We start from the raw sequence: 9,249 nt of genomic DNA on the forward strand, positions 1-9,249 counted from the left end.
CCACACAGTATCCGTTCCTGCCTCTGGAGACTAAAGATATGAAAAGGACCAGAATTTGCCAACCCAAATATGTTACTTTGGCATCAGGATTGTTTTGGGCTGAAGGCAATGAGCCCTGTACCCTCCTCCTTTCTATCTCAAAGCAGGGCATAAATTTCCATTTATAAGGGTGTCTCCTTCTCTCTTACCAGGAAAAGAACTACTCCTGAGATAACCCTTGGTATCTGGCATGACTCTTTTCTGCACAACTCACCTTATTAATCGACCTTATTCACCATACATTTTCCCCCCTCACCTCACCAAGCCCCCTCTTCACCTTACCTCTGTCCCCCAGATATGAAAATCTCTTGCCCTTTGTCTACCCTAAGATAGTAGCTAGGCCCCAAATTCTAACACATTCTTTGGGAAATCCCATGCATATGTATGCAACAAAATCGGTTTTGTTTTCTTGTTCATCTGTCTTTTGTCAGTTTAATTTGCAGGGTACTCACCCACTAAACCTACCAGGGTAGGGAAAAGAGTGTTTTCTCCTCTTTAGATATTACCCTGACCTCTTAAGGGTGCTGAAGATAAAGGTCACCCATACAGGCAGCAGTGACAAGCCCATAAAAACTCTGGACACCAAGGCTCAGGTGACCTTTCTGGGTGGCAGTGCTCTATTCATATTGTCACAAATGGATGGCAAGAGAGTAGCACATCCTGCTTCCATGGGGAGAGGACTTCTCCTAGACTGCCCTATGCACTTCTTCCCTTGACTCTTATGATTATTACCATTGTTGTTGTTATTATTATTATTAGTAGTAGTATTTTAGAAAGAGTCTCTCTCTGTTACTTTTGCTAGATAGAATTCAGTGGTATCATCATAGCTCACAGCAACTTCAACCCTCTAGGCTCAAACAGTCCTTCTGCCTCAGCCTCCCAAATAGGTGGGACTATAGTCATCTGCCACAATACCCAGCTATGGTTCTATTTTTTTGTAGACACAGGGGTCTCTCACTTTTGCTCAAGGCTGGTCTCAAACTCCTAAGCTCAGGGGATCCTCCCACCTCCCCATCCCAGAGTACTAGGATTACAGATGTGAGCCACCCTGCCTGGCACCATGGCTAATTTTTACCTCTGACCTTGTAATACTTCATTACCATGAGTACAGTAGCATTCAACGAATTCTGTGAGCCCTTCTAGCAAAATATTGAAACGGAAGATGGTTTGGGAACCCCCTAAAGGACAGTAAGTGTCAGAACGATGGCAGTCTTATGAGGCTATGCTCGAAATTCTCCTTAATGCTGTCCTTCTACTTTAAAAATATACTATTAAAGAGTTTTTTCCAATGGATAACTACTCTTCAAGAAGAACAAAAACAGCAGTATTTAACCCTAAGGCTGTAGTGTTCAACCCTCTTAATTTTCCCTAAAGTCTCAAGAAAAGGCTACCACAGCAAACAAAGCCAAAAAATATATAGAAATGGAAAGCAAAACTCCTACATCCTAGAATGCGCCATGAGAATGGCTGGGGAGTTAACATCAAGAACTCACGTGATTGTTAGTTTGTAGATGGCGAAGCTCAAAAATAATGGTTGTTTTAGAAAAGAGACAACAAATAATGAAGAAAATGTAAAAGTCTGTGTAAAATATTTATTATGGTCACCAATATTATGTGTTTTACGGTCCATGCTGTAGAGCAACGCTTTGTTTCAATGTGCTTACTTTAATGGGTCACACTTACTTATGTTTTATTGAATTACAAAAATGATTTTGTTAAGGAATTTACCACCTTGTGGATGCTCCTGGGGTCCACTCTGGCCTATTCCCATTCTTTAGCAGGTTCAGCTACGTGAGTTGTGGGGCCCAACGTAAAATGAAAATGAGGAATCCCTCCTTCCAAAATGATTAAGAATTTCAGTGGCAGCAGAACATAACGCTGAGAGTGGAGTCCCTCCATGGCCTGGGTCCATCCAAGTATAGGACCCCTCATGACTATACAGGTTGCACACCTATGAAGCCAGGCCAGCTGCTGAGGAACCGTCCTATTCTCATAATTCTCTCCCCTAGTTTGAATTCTCTTGGCAAACAATGGTCTTGGGACAGCCAAAATTAATGGGCTCAAGGCTCACGGAATCTAATAAAATACTTGCCATAAGTCAATGACATGGCTTGCATCCTATGTTATTAAAAACGTTGGAAAACCTACCACGCTAGTTTTTCTTTGCCAAGAAATAAAGATTATATCTGGAGACAGACAATTTCCCTTGAGAAATAACAATCTCCCATCTTTTCTCACTGTGCTGCTTCGTCTTACTTCTTGGACTATTTTTCCATATGTGAGTTAATCTAAAGGTATACACATGAATCTCTTTGGACCCCACTCTCTCAGCTTGTGAAAAAATGAGAACTGTGCTTTAGATTTTATGTTTTGCCATGCTGATGTAAATGAGGCAGCCGGGTTTTTGTGGTGGTGGTGGTAGAGGTTGTTTTTCAGTCATTTCAAGTCTTCCCACTTCTTGGAGCAGAGCTGAATATCGTGGCCTTTCCAGTTAGACAGAAGACAAAGTAGAAGCAGATTCTTACTTCACAGTTTGTTTCACATACTCTGCCTCTTTCATTTCCCATTTGCTCAGTGATTTAATTCTTTCCCCATTATGTAGTTTGAGGGATTAGGAAAGTGCTTTATCCATCTGACAGCCTTTTTTTTTTTTTTTTTCAGAGAATTAGCATTACATCTACCTTCCAAGAAAATGAATTTCCTGGTAATGCTGTCATTGCTGGCCTACTTGTATTTATGGAAACACCCAAATGGTAGTTTTTTTTCCCCTTCACACTTAGCCAAAAATGTAGAAAACAGCTATCAAGAGGCAGCATCAGGAGTGACAGGGATGGCAAACCCAGGGAACATGCCATAAACCCTCTTGCCTTCCGTGCCTATAAAAACCTGGACAAAGCAAATGTGATAGTCCTGCACATTAATTCCAGATGGACCCTTAGAATCCCTCTCAACATTGCCCTTCAGACTGCCACTCTCTGCTGACAGGTTGGCCCATGAGTTGAAATCCCTCTGTCATCCCTGTGGTGAAAGGAAATGGCCTCAAGGAGACATGGATACCAAAACATAATAAAAAACATAATAATGTTCCTCCATGTAGATTGTTTCATGTAAGTGAAAGTTTAGCATATTACAAAGTGTTTTCATACATATATATGTATATGCATTATATAATGTATTCTATATATAATCACCTATCACTTCTATTTGAACAAATGTATTTCCAACAAATTGTTAAGCAGAACTAAGAAGATTATACTTTTTGTATTTGGGGGTATTTTAAAAGGAAGTTACCTAAGAATTTTTACTATGCTGCAAATATAGTGGCAGACGAGTGAAAATTACCATGCATGGACTAAATGACCATATTAGATTATTTCTATTAATATAGGGATGGTTACAAAACGTGAATATTCCATGAAAATACTCAGAGTCATTTCTAAAAAACTTTTGACAAATATTAGTGCACCCGTTGCTGATACAGTTTTAAATTTATCATCAAGGACGTCTAATCCTGGGTTGTTGTTTTTTTTTTTTTTTTGCCTCCAAATTGACAATGAGTTGTTTATGGATCTAAAAGGAATCCATTGAATCAATAGCCCCTAGCAGCAGCAGAATTTTGATTTTCCAACTACTCTTACCCATGCTTAAACTAATTATCTTGCTATAATTTCTGGTCCCGATAGGCACAGAAAATTGGGCCTTTTGCTGCCAGCTAGACTGGGTTCCAGTTTTCTAAACTGAAAGAACCTCAAGGTGGCGACTGTGAAGATTAAACCATCTAGGTCAGGAGCTTTGTAGAGTGCCTGACGCACAGCAAGGGGTGCTTAGTACAAGTCAGCTATGGGGAAGCCTGATGAGGCTGCTGGCCATCTCTCTCTCTCCCTCTCTCTCTTTTCTTTTGCTGATTTTCTCACTACTTCTATTTCTCTCCATCGTGGTAAAATGGAAAATCTATCACCAAGTGACTATTAGTATCTGCTTCCCAATTGCTAAATATTAATGAATTTATTTTTGGAGACAGACTCTCACTCAGTAACCCTTGGGGGGGCGGGGGTTGTGCTGTGGTGTCAAAGCTCATAGAAATCTCAAATTCTTGAGCGCAAGATTCTCTTGCCTCAGTCTCCCGAGTCTTTAGGACTACAGGTGACTGCCACCTTGCCCAGCTATTTTTAGAGACAGGGTCTCGCTCTTGCACAGGCAGTTCTTGAACTCCTAAGCTCAAGCAATCCACCTGCCTCAGCCTCTCAGAGTGCTGAGATTCAGGGGTAAGCCACCGCACTCAGCCTCTGTGCATTTATTTTAAATGAGAATGTGGTTATCAGTCTAACCTACATTTACTCTGGTCAGCCATCGGCGATTCTACTCACAATGGCCTCATTGCCCGTTTGTAGGATTGCTATTGTGCTGGGTAAATCCCCTCAATTCCTGGGGCCCCAGAAGAATGCACCAGAAATTCTGACCAATGAATCACTCAGCTGCTCTGTTGTTTCTAATTCAGCTGCCAGGATCAAATTGCCACTCAAGAAAACTTTAATATGTTTTCTTTCCAAAACTCTACCCTTCAACCTAACACAGCTTAAGTTTTTAACGATTACTTCATGGACAAATTGTCCTGTTTTCCCATGGTTACAAAGGAATTACTCACAGTTATTTAGCTGTTCTGTGTTTCTTTCCTTGTCTGCTTAATGTTTTAAAAATTACCTTGTGAAGCTCAGTGTATGGTGAAAAGAGCCAGCAAATAAGTTAATCAATTAATTAAAAGCAGGAATAAAGACACATTTTTCCAAAGATAAGCCTTTCCTGGGATTTTCAAGGAAATCTTTGATTTTTTTTTTTCCCTTTAAAGTTGCAAGTCTGAGGATTAATCTCTTGTGCTTCATCTGTAGCAACTCTAAGGTACACGATAGTGAACTGATCTCCTTGTTAGTATTAGCCCTGGAAAAAAAAGCAAGGTCACTGGCTTAGAAAGAGTGAGAGGGACTTTTCCTCCTATATTTGGGGGACTAAGTCATTCCAGACAGCCCTCTTTCTGAAGATGCATGGAAACCCGGACTAAACAACAGTAACACCATTTGCTTTATAACATCACATTATAGGGAAGGGAGAAGAGAAAGGGCATGCCCAGCATTTGGGGCTCCTTCTTCCTGGGGAGGAGTGAGAGGCTTAGCAGAGTAATGACAGTCTGCAAGGACCAGGGAGGATGAAACAGATGGAGTCCCAGGTTGACCCAGGATGGGACAACTCATCTTATGCCCAGGAGCAGGGCTCTGAATGGCATCCTAGAAGCCAAGAGGAATTGGAAGTTGGCAACCACTTCTGCTGACTCCATCCCAGCTTCCAGGGATCTTGAAAATCTCAGCAAATGGGAAAAGACTTTTACTAACACAAATGCAAACAGAGAGTTTATCACTAGAAGACTAGCACTAAAGGAAATAGCAAAAGTGGTCTTCCAACAAAATGAAAAGAATTCCTGATGAAGATAAAGAGACAGAGGAAGTAATAGATTGCAACTTAAATGGCAACTGTGGTAATGTATGATTAAATCTGGTTGAAAATTGCCTGCTTACAAACCCATAGGGACAGAAAGTAGATTGCCAGTTGCGGGGGGCTGGGGAGAGGGGGCATAGGGAACAACTGCTAATGAGCGTGTGTTTTGTTTTTTTTTTTTTAGCATTATGAAAATGTTCTAAAATTAGATTGTGATGATGGTTGCACAATTCTGGGAGGATACTAAAATCCTTCAACTTGTACTCTTTACAAGGACAAATTTTATGCTATGTAAAATACCTTGATGAAGCCTTTTTTAGAAAAAGAGAAAAATGTATGTATAACAGCAGTATTATGTAAATTAAGAAAAGCTATGGGACTTAAATTGTTCTGAGACCACTGAATATTGTCTGGGAAGAGCAAAAATGAGGAATGCAGCATTAGACTATACAATTATGTTTTATGCTGAGTGTACAGGTGTGGCATTTCTCAGACGTGTACATTTTTTACAAAGAACAAGAGTTAAGCTAAAAGGACTAGTATGAACAAACCCTCCATTTTCCTAGCCAGTTCCTTCTTGAGGAACTCCTCGCAAAACAGTGGCTCAGTTTCCAAGTAGACAGAGAATGGAAAGATAAAAATTTTAGGTTTTCTTTCTAAAACGATCTATGTGAGGCAGTACTGAAAGAACATGAATAAACTCAGTACACACAATAAATACAAATCATCTCAAACAATGAAAATATAAAGCTTTAAATAAGACACCTGACCTACATAGAAAAAGGCTATGACTTTGTAAATATCTTTTGGCTTTATCAATACTAACGGCTGTAAGACATTTTCCCTGTGCTTACACCACCCAAAGCAGGACCAGCGTTATTTTATCTGGTCTCACAGCTTAGCAGATGGGCTACGTACAGTAAGAGACCAGATAATTGTTAATTGATGGCAGGAATAAATGTCTGAATGTATTCCCAGATGGGCAGAAAAAGGGACTTTCTAGAAGCTGGGTGTTTCAGATTTCCTGGAGGCAGGAGGAAAAATTCACTTTTTTTCGTTTTCTATTAAAATGTGTAGTGCAATTATCTTCAAAGCTAAAAAAAAATAGAAAGTAGCACATTTATAGGATTTTATAAATTTCTGAGTGAAATTGAATAAATTCACATCCTGGAGGCAGGCAACAGTCATCACGAGGTACAGGATTTGCTTTCTACGTTGTTACTGCTACTTAGTGATGTTAATCCCGATTTGCAGTGCAGAACCATTCCCACCTGGTGTCCTTGTGGCAGGACTATCCCAGCCCAGTACTCTTCCTCTAGAAAGGCTCATCTAAAACAACTGCAAATCTTCCCAACCCTCAAAACCTTCAAAGATGGGAATTCCTCAATTTTACTCTAAACTTTCTCTTTCCTCAGCTTTTCTCCGTCATCTAACACTAATCAATAAAGCTATAACTTAAGATGCTTTCTCCTTATTTTTCAGTAGAATTTATTTTGCAGTAGAATCTCCGTAAGTTGACCACTCAAGGGACTATAACAAACTGGTCAACATACAGAGGTGGCCAACATAAGGAACCAGGCCTTGTGTACTGATACATACATGTGGTGTATGTCCAGTCTATGAAAATTAGGCCAACCTAAGGAGAAGGTTAATGTAGGGACATGGTTAACTATGGAGGTTCTACTATCTATATTGTTTTGTTTTCCTTACCATTGTTAAATAGTTGTCATTTCATATACCAATGCTGCTTTAACGTCAAAATGAGCTTGGCCCTTTTAAAATTCAATTTACCAGGCTGTCTGCCTAGCTTCAATCTGAGGAGTTTAGCTGAACTCTGTAGAGGTTTTACAGTATCTAAATTACATCTCAGAAGAAACTAGCTCAGAAAATGCCAGTTCTTCCCCATGGGGCTTGGCAAAAATGGAGTCTTGGCCTGGCTGGCTTAAGTGATGGAAACTGCTACCAGGCAGGGTCTGCCACAGAGACAGGAATAGAGGAATTGAGATGAAGAATGGATCAGTGGCCAGAGTTCACAGGAGGAAAGGTGCCAGTGGTCATTCGAATATAAGAACTAAGAAAGCAGTCCTGCCATGAAACAGCCTTGGAACAGAAGTAGAGCTGCGGTTTGTGTAGGCAGACAAGAACAGGGGGGCTCCAGCTCTTACCACTAGGACAAAGCTTATCTTCTGGGAGCTGTGGTCAGCCATCACTGACCCACGGGCTCCACGCAGGGAGGCTGTGGGCCTGCCACATCTTAGCCAAACAGCAGCTTCTAACAAGCCATAAGACACAGCTCTGGAAAGGATGCAGGAAATTATTCTGAACAAGGTCTGCACCAGAAATAACAGTCCTAAGAGATTTTATCCCACTGAAGAATTTGGAATCAGGTGGTTGGTCTTAAAAAAAAAATTAAATAGAAAGAACGAACGTTATCATTCTTGAGAAACAAGGAGAAAAGCAACACCAGCACGATGTGATGTATGGAAAATGAGCTCCAGCTAGTGATGGGAAAGACACTTAAGAAGACAGAATGAGAGTTCATTAGAAAGGGGTGTGGTCGTTTGTTGACTTTTAAAAAGTCTTTTTTCATATTTTGACATAGTTCTATGTAGTATAGTATGAAAGGTGAATTAATATTATTTTAAATGCTATTTCATGCAAATAGTATTGATATTATACATTCCTAGAGCCAAGACCTTCGTGGGTCACATCCAGAGGCAGTATTTAAAATTCCTTATTCAATGAATCGTATGGCATAGGTACTGACCAACACTGGCCAATCAATCAGAAAAGAGCCCAAGCTTGTGTTTCTTGAACTTGTTTCCACAAGGCCCCATCTGTGCTGAGCATTTGCCCTTCATTGTTAGAGAGTTAGGAGAGGAGTCTTCAAAGGAAGGGCCGGTCTAATGCAGCAGAGGGACGCTCTTCATTAATACTTTACAGAAGTATTTCAGTATTTTACAGCCATTCTGTAGTACACTCTGATGACTATAAGCTGTGGTGGCAACTTGAATGCTAAGTCTAACCAGAGGTCTGAAAGTAACACAAGAAAGTGGACCCTATACTGAAGTCTGGCTTAAAGGCCAAGAGGGCTCTTGGTTTTGTGCAGGAAAGAATTCAAGTGCAAGCTTTACATTGGAAACGAAAGCAACATTTATTAAATAAAGAAACTGTGAGCACGCTACCCCATAGACAGAGTAGCATCTGTACATTGCTGGGGAACTCTATTTAGGGCTGACCTGTTGATTATATATTAAATAAGGGATGGATGGATAAGTAATGAGTTTTCTGAGAAAAGAGTGGAGATTTCTAGGAATGGAGATTTCTCCTGTTTTTATACCATCTAGAGTAAGTTCTGAGGGTTGTCATGGCGACTATAAACTGTCATGGTGCTGGTGGGAGTTTCATATGCTATGCAAATACATTATAAGCAGGGAATAATGAGCTACAGGGGCAAGTAGAAGTCAGTTTTTGTTGCTATCTTGGCTCTTACTGGTCTTGACCAGTTTCTTCACAGCATCCTCTTTTTCTGTTTTTGTCAGAGGCCTTGGTTCAGGACTTGCAACTTATTTACAAGTTGGGCCTGCTAGTTTTCTATCTCAAAAGCATAGTGGGGCTTTTGTCAAACTGCAGGGGATTGAATAGTTTTGTGACCTTGCAAAGATTTATATTATCTGGGAAAAGCATTGATAGGAGGATTACATGAATTAATTCCTGTAACGT

This window comes from Otolemur garnettii, unplaced genomic scaffold (assembly GCF_000181295.1).
Source record: "Otolemur garnettii isolate 467f Iridium unplaced genomic scaffold, OtoGar3 scaffold00057, whole genome shotgun sequence".
In the NCBI taxonomy this organism is placed as follows: domain Eukaryota; kingdom Metazoa; phylum Chordata; class Mammalia; order Primates; family Galagidae; genus Otolemur; species Otolemur garnettii.